Source organism: Simochromis diagramma, unplaced genomic scaffold, assembly GCF_900408965.1.
Source record: "Simochromis diagramma unplaced genomic scaffold, fSimDia1.1 OVJJ01000565.1, whole genome shotgun sequence".
In the NCBI taxonomy this organism is placed as follows: Eukaryota; Metazoa; Chordata; class Actinopteri; order Cichliformes; family Cichlidae; genus Simochromis; species Simochromis diagramma.
Window position 1 is genome coordinate 1,367,139 of NW_024387304.1, and position 16,160 is coordinate 1,383,298.

The 16,160-nt window shown below is 39.0% G+C and overlaps 1 long non-coding RNA gene across 1 annotated transcript; it reads right to left on the reverse strand.

Moving 5' to 3' along the window:
• Positions 1 to 7,208: 7,208 nt before the first annotated feature.
• Positions 7,209 to 10,381, reverse strand: LOC120716740. Its single transcript, XR_005692033.1, has 3 exons — positions 9,484 to 10,381; positions 8,405 to 9,125; positions 7,209 to 8,134 (listed from the first exon to the last, which is right to left on the reverse strand). It is a non-coding gene; the product is annotated as an uncharacterized LOC120716740 (long non-coding RNA).
• Between the last annotated feature and the right edge of the window lie 5,779 nt (positions 10,382 to 16,160).

The window sequence follows — 16,160 nt, forward strand, 5'->3', positions numbered from 1 at the left end:
GCCGAAAGAGGAAACCAGCAGATGTCGCGCTAAACAACAGCAGCACGTTTAAGCTTGATCAGCTGTTGTTAGAATTTATTTAATATTAATTTCTAGTATCAGCTGATGTTTGCTGGAGCCACAGCTGCAAAAAAGCTGCTGGTCATGATATGGTTTGGTTATCTGGTGAGAGGGAAACATGAAGATGAAACCAGGAGATGTCCTTACTGGATCATCAGAGCTGAACAGGTGATGGAGAAACAGGTTTACCTTTTAGGTGACATGAATGAGTTGAAGGGAAGTTATGAACTGTTTCTGAGAGACGAATAACACCAGGATCCTTTTTTAGGTAGCTGACAGGTGGTAACTGTGCAGGGGCGGATCTAGCAAAGTGTTGCCAGGGGGGCAGGTAGGGCATTAACAGGGAAAGGGGGGCACAAAGAAATACTTTTCTTTCTTATTCTCATTTAAAATGTCTAGCTTTTAAAAAATAATTATCTGAATCTTACAACAAACGATTGATAGATTGATGCATATATACCATCAAAACAGTGCACATCACTGTCACAACAGTGTTTGTTTTCATTCAAAGGCTTTATGATCTTTCCTATAATGGTGGGCCGGTCTCTAGTTAAAATGCCCGGGACTATTTTTTGTCCCAGTCCAGCCCTGTATGCAGCTCATCTGCAGTCTGGTGTTGCCTACATCTTCCTATTCAGAAGGCAGAATTTCCGAGTTCTGAGTACAATCGAAAGCACCACGACTGCAGTTTTTGTGTTGGATGTAAAAGGCGCACATGACGCTGTGACGTAGGCTAGAATCATGGCAGCAGTCAATGACGGTCCAGGCGTGGGATTTCTCTCATGGAAATATGCACATTATCTTTTCCTTTCTATTGGTAGGTGGCACAGTGCACTTGTGGCAAGTAAGCAAGCTAGAAGACTGGCAAAGTTATGGAAGCAACACATTAACAAGAGAATTCTGAGTAAAACCAAAGTTACTTTCCCTAGTAACTAGTTACTTTGAAAGTAACGAGTAACTTGAAGTAACTGAGTTACTTTTGAGAGAAGTAACTAGTAATGTAACTAAGTTACTATTTTAAAGTAACTTACCCAACACTGATTATATATCTCTAGGGTACTGTAGGGTGACTAGTTTAGTTTCCTTTAGCGTACCCCACTGGTCTTTGTCCTCGTCTTTTCTTTGTTTTAGTGTTTGGTTTCCTTCACTCTCCATCTCTGTCTGTCATTACTGGGCCCTGTTGTTGTTTGCTTTCAGCATCAAGTTTGTGTTTTGAGTCTGGGTCTCTGTTTATGTGTTTATTGTGCTTCCTGTCTTCCTGTATTCCTGTCTCGTTGTGTCTAATTGGTTCCAGCTGTGTCCTCCCACTCTCCTAATCACCTGTATGTGTATTTATTGTGTCAGTTCGCCTTTGTCCCTTGCCAGAACATCGGTTCACCTTCCTTCACGTCTTTTTAGGCTCTCTCATGTTTTTTTGAAAGCCTTACACAACACTTATCATGCAATTATTATAAGCATGATGAAAGGAAACTGAAAGGAAACTTGAAATTGTCATTTTTTAAAATATTCTCTTTCATCAATATACTGTAATGCCTATTAGAATTCCACTGTTCAAAAGTTTAAAATATGTGAAAGAGTATAAAATATACAAATATTTAACTACATTTGTTTCACTGTGGTATACAAACCACTGTAATACTAATTACAAAAATACAGTTTTGTCCAAATGCTCATTAAGCACTATCAGAAGTCTACATGACAGACTTATTCTAAATGTTCTGCATAAAGCATATATTCGTGGAGCATCGAGGCTGGCAATCGGTGACTTTTTCTGCTCCTGTCTTGACGGTGAACAAAGACCAGTGCATGTTGCAGCAGCTGCACCTTTTGCCTACCAGGAAGGAGAAGCCAAACCTCCAGGTACCTCACACAAAGACTTACGTATTACTACAACATACCACAGAATTTTGACCTTGCAGTGTCCCTGTTGTTTAGCTCCTGTTAGTAATTTTTTTTTTTTTCATGTAGTCATTTTTTTAAGCTTTGGTTTTACTTTTTTAGGTTCCTTCTGCAAGATTACAAAGCCATAGGAAGTATGGGTGTTGAGGCTGCTGCAACATGCAATGGTGCAGGATAGAAATCCTGCATGCCACAAATGCAAATTTTTAAATATTAATAATAATCATAAAAATAGTAATAGCTGTATAAATAAGAAAACAAATACCCTCTTGCATTGTGGCCAGTCTTTATCCTTCAAGATCAGAGCCTCCACCAGAGGCCTGGGACCTTAAGGGTCCTGTGCAGTCTTTTTGGTGTTCCTAGGACTGTGTTGTTCTGGACCGAAATCTCAAACGTTGTTCCTGGGATCTGCTGGAGACACTCGCCCAGCTTGGGGAGGTCGCTGCTCCAAGTGCCCTGAATGCCGATGGGACCACTGTTGCCTTCACCACATCTTCTTGAGCAGCTTTCTCAGCCCTTGGCATTTCTCCAGCTTCTCATCTTCCTTTTTTCTGATATTGCTATCATTCGGTATAGCTACATCTATCATTATTGCTGTCTTTCTGTACTTGTCCATCACTACTATGCCCGGTTGGTTAGCAATCACCAATTAGTTTCTCTGTATATGCAAGTCCCACAGGATCTTTTTCAGTGGTGGTCAAGTTACGGATTGTCCATAATGCTGCATTCACATCTTCTAGTAGACCATTTAGAGGCTACTTCACATCATCTCGGTAATTGGCCTCAGTGGGTCCAGGGATACCTGAGAGAATACCAGAAGGCAAAATTGCAGACATCGAGAACAGCTAAAAGTACCTCGGATTTCAACAAGCAAATGGAAAAGTATGAAGAGGCTGCTACGAAGGCCCAACCACTAAATACCTGCAGAAAGTAAGGCAAGTCCTGAGGAGTCAGCTGAATGGGAAGAATAAGATCCAGGCAACACCTACCCCCAGCCTGTGATCAGGTACCCTGCTGGGATACTAAGCTGGCCAAAGGAGGAGATGGAAGCCACTGAGATCAAGACAAGGAAGTTACTTGGAGGGTTTTACCCCAAATCCATTACCATGAGACCACACACTAAGCAGATGAAAGGAGACAGAGGACTAGCCGCTGCTAGTGCGGTCGACCGGCCAGTCAGCTGAGCAGTTTTGCGTTCTTTTTCTAACTTTAATGCTCTTTTCGTTGTTTTTCGCCATCCAGTCAGTATATTCGTATTCTTCTGTATATTCTGTGTATTTATTATCTCATTGCCTGTTTTAAGCCCTGTCCTTATCTTAAACATCATGCTGCTCTGTTGTATCTTAATTGCTCCTAAAGTCTTTCTGATTCTGATAAAGGACTAGTGAGTGTCAGAACTGCTGTCCAGGATGAAACAGCAAACATCTATCACTACATCTGGAAGATGGCTACAACTTACCACATGCATAGTGAATACCTCTGGCAGCAGAAACCCCCAAAAAAGTGGAGCAAGCAGAATAATCATCATGGAAGGACAGGCCCCTGCACTGTATGTACCACTGTCAGTTAGAAGAAGTGACTGACATCCAGAAATCCTTCCAGAGGCTGGACAAACCTGGACTGAAAAACGGAACAGAGGCACTAATCATGGAACAAGGAACAAGCTCTGAGCACAAGATCCATAGAGGCTGGAGTCTATCACACCAGGGAAGACCCCAGGTCCACGCTGTACACAGATGTCCCTGAGGCAATCCAGTTTGTTTCTAGTATTCAATAGCACAAGAAAATGGCAACAAAAAGCAGCACTTATAGTACATACTCTGATATCCCAATTACCTGAGCTTATTTTTTGCTAGACACAAAGCAGGAAGCTACTCTTATCAGGCTACAAACTGGATATCAAAAAGGATAATGGTTAATGGTCCTGTCTGTAAGCTGTAATATGTCTTGGGTGTTGTACTGAAAGTGACTCCTTTCAGACACTGTTTTCTTTGTGTTTTCCCTTTATATATTTTTCCCTTCGTGTTTCCCTTTAAATTTTATTTTATTATGCGTATCATCACTATTGTGTAACTTTCCAGTGAACTGGTAGAAAGTCACTGTGTTAATGTATTCACATTTTTTTAAAGAACAGAAACAAAACATCCAAAAACAATGCACATTTTATAATATAAGGATGTTACTTAAAAGTAGAGAGGCACAGATTTTCCTCCTCAGAGTCAGTATTATGAAGAGGATGTTAGGAATAGAGTGAGGTTAAGGCAGATAATCTATTGTGCCAAATCCCTAATGGAGCAGCCAGAGACGTTTAAAACTTAACCATTCTCCAATATTTCTCTCATCTCCTCTATTGGATTTTGGCTGGCTCTGAGCTCTTGACAGCTTTAAACATTAACCAGCTGTTTTGTAAATGCCCACGTTTTGTTTTTGCAGATGTTTGTGTTGGTCGCCCTGAAGTTTACCTTTGTGAACCTTGTGACTTCACTCACAGTTGCCTTTCACTATGAGTGAAGAGCCGTGCAAACTATATGTTAGTGTTGCTGTGAATGTGCATCCTGCTTTGTGGTGTGCATGTTGTGCATGCATGAACAGATGGATTGAAATAAGACACAAGTAAGACTTCCAAATAAGGTATAGGTATACTAATTTCAAAAAATTAACACTTATTTCCCTTCAGAGGCGGTACCATACAATTTCATAACTTGGCTTCATTTTTATTTCTCTAAGGAGCTCCCCACTGCACGTGCATAAAAGCAAGCACAGCATTTATGCTTTATGATTATTTAATGCAGAGAAGTGGCACTTTTTACAGCTGAGATGTGACTGAAAAAGAAATATTTACCAACTTTTCCTATTAGGTGCTCTGCTGTGCAAAGGCTCCTGTTGAGTTAAAGTGCTTTCAGAATACAGTGAATATTCTACTTTATACATTTAATATTTCATAGCTTATATTCCTAACTTTACCAATTAAGATCGCCCTGGGGGAAGAAGGACTCTCGCTCTGTCTCCCTTTCTCTCTCTCTCTCTCTGTCCTTCCCTTCGCTCCTATGGCACAGTGTCAATTAAAATGACATTTGGTGTCACTGTCACTGTCGATGAAATGACACGCTTCTCCTGAAAGCCTTAATAAGATCACCCCTCCACCACTCAACCCAAATATCTGCTGTAATTGTTCCACATTCAGTCATCACCAAATGTTTGAAACTTTGGCACTGTTTTCCCCCACTCTGTACACCCTTTTCCAAGTCTCCCTCAACTCCCCCCTTTGTCACTTTACCCCTTTGCCATAAAATCATTTCATTTTAACTTTTCACACAGTCAACTGACAGCACAGACAGCATCTTGACATCACTGTAAACTGTAACTAATACAGTTGATTGCAAAAGTGTTGCAACACCCCTCGATTCTTTATACACTGAACAAAAATAAAACGCAACACTTTTGTTTTTGCTCCTATTTTCTACATACACAAAGGACCCATTACTATCAAATATTGTTCACAAATCTGTCTAAATCTGTGTTAGTGAGAACTTCTCTTTTGCTGAGATAATCCATCCCACCTCACAGGTTGATTGATTGATTGAAGGAAATGGGAAATAGGTGCAATCTATTAAATTTAATTCAGCATCATTTTATTCTCCACCCAGGGAAGGAGTAGGGATGGGAATCAAGAACTAGTTCTTGCAGTAGTTTAATTCCTTGGAAATGTTTGTCTGCTTGCCTGTCGATTCCAGTTATTGGTTCCATTTTTACTTTTCGGTTTGTGTGCCAGAGGAGGAAAATAGTGGCAGTCTATACAGTGGCTTGCAAAAGTATTCAGCCCCCTTGAACTTTTTCACATTTTGTCACATTACAGCCACAAACATGAATCAGTTTTATTGGAATTCCACGTGAAAGACCAACACAAAGTGGTGCACACGTGAGAAGTGGAACGAAAATCATACAAGATTCCAAACATTTTTTACAAATAAATACCTGCAAAGTGGGGTGTGTGTAATTATTCAGCCCTGAGTCAATACTTTGTAGAACCACCTTTTGCTGCAGTTCCAGCTGCCAGTCTTTTAGGGTCAGTCTCTACCAGCTTTGCACATCTACAGACTGAAATCTTTGCCCATTCTTCTTTGCAAAACAGCTCCAGCTCAGTCAGATGAGATGGACAGCGTTTGTGAACAGCAGTTTTCAGATCTTGCCACAGATTCTCGATTGGATTTAGATCTGGACTTTGACTGGGCCATTCTAACACATGGATATGTTTGGTTTTAAACCATCCCATTGTTGCCCTGGCTTTATGTTTAGGGTCGTTGTCCTGCTGGAAGGTGAACCTCCGACCCAGTCTCAAGTCTTTTGCAGACTCCAAGAGGTTTTCTTCCAAGATTGCCCTGTATTTGGCTCCATCCATCTTCCCATCAACTCTGACCAGCTTCCCTGCACTCAAAAAAATGAAACGTTGACTTTAATTAAAATTATTTTGTCAACAGGTTCCACGAAATTGCATTGTGTTAGTTTAAAGCAAAAATCTTTAGTTCATCTAATTTTAAAAAACTACTTAAGATTAACAAGAGATATTTAAGACTACCTAAATCAAGTTATGTTGTATGAACATAGATGATATATTTACAGGTTAGATAGTTTAGATTAGTTACTTCAACACATTTCTTATTTGTGGCAGTAAAATGTTAAATTTAAGTTAGATTAATTCAAATATTATATTTTCAGCCACCTTGTGCTTTACTAATTAGTTTTACATAAATCTATTTTGTCAACAGGTTCCACACAAATGAATTAAATACATCCAACTTATTTTTTTTTTTTAAATTTCTTTTATTGCCAACACATTCAGTGAGCATTTGTGTAAAACCGGTCCGAAACAAAACACGACAGCTCATTAGGGTTAGTAACTAACAGTATGTAGACAGATGCAACACCACGACATTAAATTAAATGTCTGTATCTGCCAGAAATAGAAGAAAAAAAAAATCATTGAAGACCACATAACATGTTGATAAGATGACACTTGAATTATGCACATGTGATGCTAGTAAGGTCTGTGGAGTGTTTTTTCTTTTAGTGTCTAAAATGGATAGCAAAGTTGCTATTTGCAATGATTGCTTAGGGTCAGTCCAGTAACACAACACCAATGAAGTGCTTTCCTTTAACAATGCAAAGCGAAGTGTCCACCTCAACAGCCACAATTAAAAAAATGTAATAATAATAATAATAATAATAATAATAAATAGTCCACTGATATTAGCAATCAAAGAAAATTATATCACCATCCCAAATAAAACTTTAATAAAACATGCCAACATTCTGGTCTAACAATAAAACAGCTTGTCAGCATTCCGTTTTTCTGTCACAGCACAGCAGTAACCATTTAACACTTGCCACTGTCAACGTTTATTTTACCAGTGTTTGGGCAAAAAGCTTGAGTTGTAAACATTTTAACATGGAAACAATTGTTCGTCTTTAAAAGTCCGCAAAATATACATTCATCCTGCATTCCTAACTTACCCTTATTCTTAGTATGTATTGTAATTACCTTTACAATGCACACAATGTAACAAACAGAATATGAACATATTTCCACCTCATAACAATATGCCTTGAACGCTAATATACACACCACCCTTCAACATTTCTGGTGCAGTATCATCTCTCAATTAAATCCCCCCCCACCCACACACACACACACACACACACAAGAGTAAAATCTCTCAAATTGTAGTAGTTTACAAACTCTTCAAAATTTTCTAAATTTCTCTTAAATGTAATTTTCCCTTTATCTGTCATTTTCAACAAATTACCATTTTATTCCCATTCAGCCTCCGAAAAACTTCTGTCCATCTGACAGAACATTCATCATCCAAATTAAGGGTTGGCTTATTCATTCAGTTTATTCTTGAGCATCTGTACCTTGGTCAAGAGTCTGCTGACGTACAGATGAAGGAAGAGCTTCTGAAGTACTTCAAAGAAAGCTTTCAGTCTTGAGGTTAACTGAGATTCAGTGCATATATCCCACCCGTTAAGAGTGCACATGCAGAGGCCAGGTCTTCCAGGTCATGCAGAACACCCGAGATGGTTATACCCACATCGGCTGGAGGAGTGCTGGCATCAACTCTTTCGATGGTGAAGATAGCAAGGGTAATTTGTTCCAGCTCCCTCTGAACAGCTGTAGCTGTGGCTTAGACACAAAAACATAGAAAAATGGCGTCCAGTTTAATGAAGTAAACACAATATTAGGAACATGCACCCCAGTGAGCCACTATTCTAGACTACAGATTCAACAATAAATATAAAGAGTTTGGGTATACAAGAAGATTTCCCAAAACATTTAAACAGATTCCATGCAAATTACAACAACAACAACAACATTACAACATGCAACAACATTAGTTATTCAAAATTTGGTTTAATACAGATAAAAAACTAAACTAAAATTACCAACCAATTATTCTTTGAAGAGGATGCTTGGGTCTTCATTCAGGTAAAAAGGTAGTGCCCTGAGGACACACTCCCTCCCCTTTTCAATAGTTTCCTTCTGTAGAGAGTGGCAGAGATACAGGAAGAGAAAACAGAAATACTTTAGGATGACACAAACTCACATTATACACAAAATGAATGACATATCCACTGCACAGATAGACATGTACACAAGACCAACTAATCATCACATGGACATGAATAGTTAACCTGTTGGCCAGGGTTTCCACCACATTATATATGTCCATAATGGAGGTATAGACAAACTAATGCATCATCTTTTTTTGCATTCAAAAACTGATCTTTAACATAAAAACCATTCACTTATGGTTTAACCTGAAATTGAGGGATCAGATTTTACATATATTTAGGTAATTTTAATTTTCTAAAGTTTTGAGTACCAAACTCTGTCTTGCTTAGTATAAATGTAAGTACAATGTGCAGCTACCATACACTAGCTGTTTAAATTTGAAAGTGATCTTATTAGCCATAATATTTTGCTGTATAACTGAATTTGCTGAATAACACACCTTTGTGGCTGGGGCCAAAGTTTGTCTAATTTTCTTCACTGCAGCGCCTCCTTTTTTCTTGAAGACTTTTATGAGCTGGTCAGTGTATTGGTCAAGTTGTGTAAAAAGCCTTGGAACAAGTGGAGCAGTAGTAACCCTCACAAATTCTGCTTCCACCTGAAAACATGTCAACAAACACAACATACTGTACTGTAAATATACATACTATATGTACACATATACATACTTTATAACTAAAACTAATGTAGAAAGACCTCATTAAAGCTATAATTTTAACACAAACATTTACACAAAATGCTAATGGAGCCATTACAGCTTTTATTGTTATTTATCAAGTTCCAAAAAATATTGATCACAGCTGATCTGAAAAGAATTTCATGCCTCAGGCCCTTGAACTGCAACCTTTACAATGGTTCAGATCTGGAGATGAAATAACAGGGGCATGGGATGGGTCACTAAAGAAAACTTAACTTATAAAACAGTTTTGTTTTTAAAAGTATAACAGTTCACATACCACATACAAGCTCAGCAGTACCACATACACCACATCAGTATAGGAGGGAGCAGGTAAAGGCAGGATCTGAAATTTATAAAGTAAAACAAGAAATTCATTACTTAATTTCAAGAAGCAAATTATTGATTGAATTACAACTAAATAAAATACTACTCAGAAGAAAAGCAAGAGATTGACACTGCCATGTGCTAACTTTCTGTAGAAGCAATTATCACCAGGTCTGTCGACCTCCATTGTCTGTCCACTCATATGTCGTGAATAATTTTATTTAAAAAAGTGTGTGATTTAACAAACTGTAATTTATAACTATGTTGATATGTATAACTCCGCTAGGAAACATGCTGTATTTACAGACCATTTTTACATAATACCGATTACTGATAGAGCATAACAATGGTGTCACAGTGGCTTTCGCCCTTGGCTTTTTGGATTTTAAATGTCACTTTATGCTATCCTTGCTATCCTATTCGATATTTATGACTAAAGGATTACAGTAAAGGAATCCCAAGAAAGCAAATGAAAAAATAACCCCTTGAAAAAATAACCCCATGAACCCCTGTAGCTAATCCCTTAATAAAACAAAAAAACAATAAAAAATATTTCTTACACAGTCCACAAAATAAGCATGTCCAGGACCCAGTAAAACTAATGTAGAACAAGCGCACGCAAACGATATAACATGGCTTGTAAGACAAACGCAAAATATAACCATGCTCGACATGTAGATACTACACAACATAGTCAAAGAAAAAAATGGTCTTACCTCTCAGAGAAACAGCAGCTTGGCGCCAAAACAACGTTTTCAAGTTAAATTTCAAGTCTTGCGTATGAGCAGGCACAAGCCGTGAAACCTTGTTGTTCTTTGCGGTTTTATTACAACTGTTGTTGCATTACTGCCACCTTGTGGATGTACAAAGTATATCAATCCTAATTGACTTAACTTAACTTAAATGTTATGCCATCAAGTAACACATTAGTATTATGTACGTTGAATAATAGACACAATTACGTAGACTTGATTAGAAAAACATATGTTAACTTAACAAAAACATATTTTAAGTAAAATGAAAATAAATAATTAATATACACTGAACAATCCCCCTCATTCATTTTTTTTGAGTGTGTCCCTGCTGAAGAGAAGCACCCCCAGAGCATGATGCTGCCACCACCATATTTGACAGTGGGGATGGTGTGTTCAGAGTGATGTGCAGTGTTAGTTTTCCGCCACACATAGCGCCAAAAAGTTCCATTTTGGTCTCATCTGACCAGAGCACCTTCTTCCACATGTTTGCTGTGTCCCCCACATGGCTTGTGGCAAACTGCAAATGGGACTTCTTATGGTTTTCTGTTAACAATGGCTTTCTTCTTGCCACTCTTCCATAAAGGCCAACTTTGTGCAGTGCACGACTAATAGTTGTCCTATGGACAGATTCCCCCACCTGAGCTGTAGATCTCTGCAGCTCGTCCAGACTCACCATGGGCCTCTTGGCTGCATTTCTGATCAGCGCTCTCCTTGTTCGGCCTGTGAGTTTAGGTGGACGGCCTTGTCTTGGTAGGTTTACAGTTGTGCCATACTCCTTCCATTTCTGAATGATGGCTTGAACAGAGCTCCGTGGGATGTTCAAGGCTTGGGAAATCTTTTTGTAGCCTAAGCCTGCTTTAAATTTCTCAATAACTTTATCCCTGACCTGTCTGCTGTGTTCTTTGGACTTCATGGTGTTGTTGCTCCCAATATTCTCTTAGACAACCTCTGAGGCCGTCACAGAGCAGCTGTATTTGTACTGACATTAGATTACACACAGGTGCACTCTATTTAGTCACTGGCACTCATCAGGCAATGTCTATGGACAACTGACTGCACTCAGACCAAAGGGGGCTGAATAATTACACACACCCCACTTTGCAGTTATTTATTTGTAAAAAATGTTTGGAATCATGTATGATTTTCGTTCCATTTCTCATGTGTGCACCACTTTGTATTGGTCTTTTACGTGGAATTCCAATAAAATTGATTCATGTTTGTGGCTGTAATGTGACAAAATGTGGGAAAGTTCAAGGGGGCTGAATACTTTTGCAAGCCACTGTATTGTTGGTAAGGTGCAAACTGCATCCAGAAAAGAAACAACTGCATTCAGCTCCTAACAGAACTTTGGCTTTGCGAGCAGCTACACAGACAGAACCCAGAGTAGTTTTAAAGCTGAGTGAACGCAGACCCAAACACGGCAGATAGACCCTGAACTTCCACTGGTAACAAACAGATGAGCAAACAGGCTTAAGCCTCTGTTTCAACCTGTTCATGTTAATTCTACTCCAAAGCAGTTGCCACAGTGATTCTACTTTAACGTCTTTTCATGCTGGTTATTACCTTTGCTTTGTGTTGTTGACTTGTTCATACCTAATACTAAGAAAAATCATATGTGTGTTCTCATTAGAACAGGGGTGGGCAACTCCAGGCCTCGAGGGCCGGTGTCCCTGCAGGTTTTAGATGTGTCCTTGAACCAACACAGCTGATTTAAATGGCCAAATTAGCTCCTCAACATGTCCTGCAGTTCTCCAGAGGTCTGCTAACGAACTAATCATGTGATTCAGGTGTGTTGACCCAAGGTGAGATCTAAAACCTGCAGGGACACGGCCCTCGAGGCCTGGAGTTGCCCACCCCTGACCTAAACCAACCCAGAGCTATATTAGAGTTTTTGCAGACGTCTGTGACCCCAGCAAGACAGAACTCAATTTATAAAGACCTGGCAAAATGATTGCACTTGATTTCCAATTATTTTCAGTTGTGGATGTTAAAGGATTCAGAAAGTTTATTCATGCACTGAATCCTATGTATGCAATTCAAAGCAGGAAAAAACGCTCTCCCAAAATATCATCCCAGGCCCATATGACAGAGAACATGCATCTTCTTTTTGTTTTGCATATTAATTTATATTTTATTGTGTTGTGGTTTGCAGTGTTTTCTAGGGCTGGGTATCGTCGATTTCTAGAATCGATTCGATTCCGATTCACAAGGTCCTGAATCGATTTGATCTACGATTCGATTTAATTTGATTCAATTAGATTCAATTCGATTTGAATCTGGGAAATTTTGCCTCAGACAGTCAGAAATATTATAATTCAGATCAGTACATTTACATATTTTTGTATCTATAAAAAAGAAGCTGACACTTTCCAGACTTTATCAAAGGTGTGAGCATCACAGCAGATGGCTTTGTGTCAAAGTAGCTGAAGATAAAACACAGAAAAACATGGTGATTTTCCTGGCCTTACCGCTGTAACTTACCTCTGAAGTTACAGCGGTTTTATTAGAGACACAGCTAAGCGTTTTGCATTTTGTATAATTTTAAAAAGTTTAAATTTGTTCAGAAGCCTATTGAACAGCAGAAATTAGACTTTGTTTTCGGAAGTAACTAAAAGGAAAAAAAAAACATCGGCCGACAGCGCTGTAAATAACGGTAGACTTGTGCGTAACAAGCAAGCGAATAATGTAGAAAACAGATTTCGGGGATAGACAGGAAACTGTTCTTGAAGTACAGCGAGAGAGAGAGAGAGCTGTGCATGAAGTGTGATTTTATCGTGGTGGAAGCAAAAAAGAAAAAGTAAGAGGGAGTCCATGACGATGTTTATGTGAAGTGTAGTTTGGATCTTCTTTTGCTGCTGATTCAGTCAGTATTGTTTGGAGAGAGATAAAACTAACAGCTTTAGAATCAGCGCAAAAAGGGCGTAAACACAAAGCGCAGACCCGCCGAAACATCAGAATCAGCGAGCTGTCGGCTTTCAGCCCCGACCGTGTCCGTGCTGTCGGGTGAGAAAGGTGACATCTCACTGATTCTGATCTGCGGGTCCGTGCTTTGTGTTTACGTCTTTGTGCAGAAGCCGTGTACCTGCTCTCATTTACTGTTTTAAATGTTTGGTGGTTGCCTAAATTTTGTGACATTTTACCTGAGATTCTGGAATTTTGGGCAAAATACATTTATATAAAAAAAATCGATTCAGGATTTTAATGAATCGATATCACGTTATCCAAGCCAGAATCGATTTTAATCGATGAATTGATTATTAAAACCCACCTCTAGTGTTTTCTGTTGTTTCACTTTAAATTTGTTTAAAAGGAAAAAGCTGAAGATTTAAATAGTTAAAAGTAGAATTGTAAATAGTTGGTTTTTGTATTTTATAATTTCTTTAATTTAATGTGGAGTGAATAAATAAAAGCATATTTATATAACAAACATATATAAATAAAAAACACATTTTTTTACATTAGTAATTCATTTTGTGCACAATGTTATATTGTTGTTGATAAATTAATTAAAGCAACAAAACAACCTTAAGAGCTGGTTGGGAGCCGAAAGAGCTGGTTCTCTAAAAAGAGCCAGCATTCCCATCACTAATAAAAGCCCTATAAAACTATGCTTTGTTCACATTTTAATCCAGAAAATCAGTAATGAATGTATAGACATCATCCGTGCAAAGATTTATGCTTCTAAAGCAACATAGTGAAAAGTTACTGCACCTTTAATAAATAAATATTCAGGTGTTGTGCAGCTTGCTCAATTTTGGCACACTTTGGTCACTATGTCTGAGTTGCATTTTTTAGGTATTGAACCCGCAGTAATTATTTAATTTCATTTACATGCCTAAAGATGGTTTTTTTTAAATATATTTTTGAAGAATTACCCACAGACTGTCATCCAGCAGGCCCATTCTCCTGTGTGCCATAGACAGTTTAAATGGACTCTGTTGTTTTAAATTCTGAGGCGCTGTAACGTCTGCTTTTATTGGCTGATTTGCATGATTGACACCTCTTTTTACCTTGACGAAAACTCCACGTGACACTAAATTTACGACACATATCTGTAGCTGGGCTTAAAATGGCGATTGTTGACGTTAGTGGCTCTGATGCATCATGTTCGTGCTGCCATTCGGTCTTTTAAGTCTAACATCATTAGCCGTTTCCGGGTCCAAACTCCGCTTTAGGTCCCAAAGTCAAACGAACACCGCGGCATCACTGAGAGTTACAAACTGTCTAAATTCTTTAATTAAATCATCAGCGTTGCTGCTCTACCAGGTGTAACAATTAAGTTTACCATCCAGGCATCTATGAAAACTGAATTTATTAAATTTAATGGAGTTAGAAGTTAGCAGGAAGTTAGCTTGCTAGTTTCCACCGAAACATGATATAGCATGTTCTGAATGAGAGATTTCAGAAAAATTAAAACATCCAGCTCTGCTATCACTTCCAATATAAATGGAGACAGAAACCTAGACAGCAGTGACGTTTGAAGGGTTACTGAAGTTGGGCTATGTAGTGGCTAGCTACACACCTATGGTTAGCATAATATAAACAGTGAAGCTGTAGGATGAACGCTAACTTTTCCACTTGATAAAAGTTAACATGACGGTTCCTGACATAGCTGGACTGGCCATCGGGCATACCGGGCATTTGCCGGTATAAACACTGAAAGGTGGTGGATTGCCCAGATGAAGGGAGATGTGTAAAAATAACTCAGTTGTTTGGTGGTGGCTATTGCGGAGCTTCCACAGATTCAGCTGGCCTCCACTACATTAGCAAGTAGTGGAGGCCAGCAGATGCAACACGCTGGCAGGTGGATGACGGAAAGGCAGGAGGAGCAGAGACCCAAGGCGGTGAACTGAACTTCAGGTAAGAAGTTATGACCTGCAGTCTATCTGGGTCAGATATAAACCAAGTTTAGGTGTAGTTTATTTTCGCTATGCTGACTTTTTACAGTCAGTTACAATAACTCGTACAGCGTACTAGCTAGCATGACGGAGTTTATATATAGCTGGGCGGGTGCTATGATATCATTGATGTTGAACTTGTTTTATCTTATCTTATTTATAAGGTTAGTTATTAGAGTTTCCAACCGTCCCTTAAAAAACAGAATCGTCTCGTATTCAGAGAAAATATTGCGCGTTTCGTATTGAGGTGAATAGGAACACAGTTTGTCCCGGACTTCAGCTACAATGAAAAAGACACAAAGCTGGAGCTGCACAGCTGCCTCTTCTTCTCTCATTCTCTCCCCCTCTCTCTCCTGTTTCTACTTCAATCATGAAACTGATCTGTCATGGTCCTGGGTCGGTGACCCAGCGCTTTGAGTTTATTATTATCATTTTCCAATTTATTATCATGATTATTATTATTGTTTGAGTTCTACGTGTTATATTCGGTCTGCCTCTGAGTCTGCGTCTGTATCTGTCTGTCTATGGTGTCACCCCGTCTGTTTGTGAATCTGTCTGTTTAGTTCAATGTCTTGTCTGGTTCCATGTGTCTGAGTTTCCTGTTTTATTGTGAAGGTCTGTGTCGTATGTGAGTGTGCTCAGTTTACGTTTCCCCTGTCTCGTCAGCTGTGATTTCTCCCAGGTGTGTTCCCCTCCTGTCTCTCATCCCTTGATTACTGCCATCTGTGTATTTAAGCCCTGTGTTTCTCTGTGTCAGTGTTGTGTCGTACCCTCAACTTGCTGTGTGTTTGTAATGTCCTGTCCGCAAGCACCTCGGTTTAGAGTTTTGTTTTTGTAAGTTTTATTTCGTGACTCATTCCTCCAGCAATAAAGCTGCGTTTTCAGTTTATTCCCATCTCCAAGAGTCCTGCAATTTTGGGTCCACCACTTTTGCTTGCCTGCCACACAGCCAACCATGACATGATCAATAATCAGCT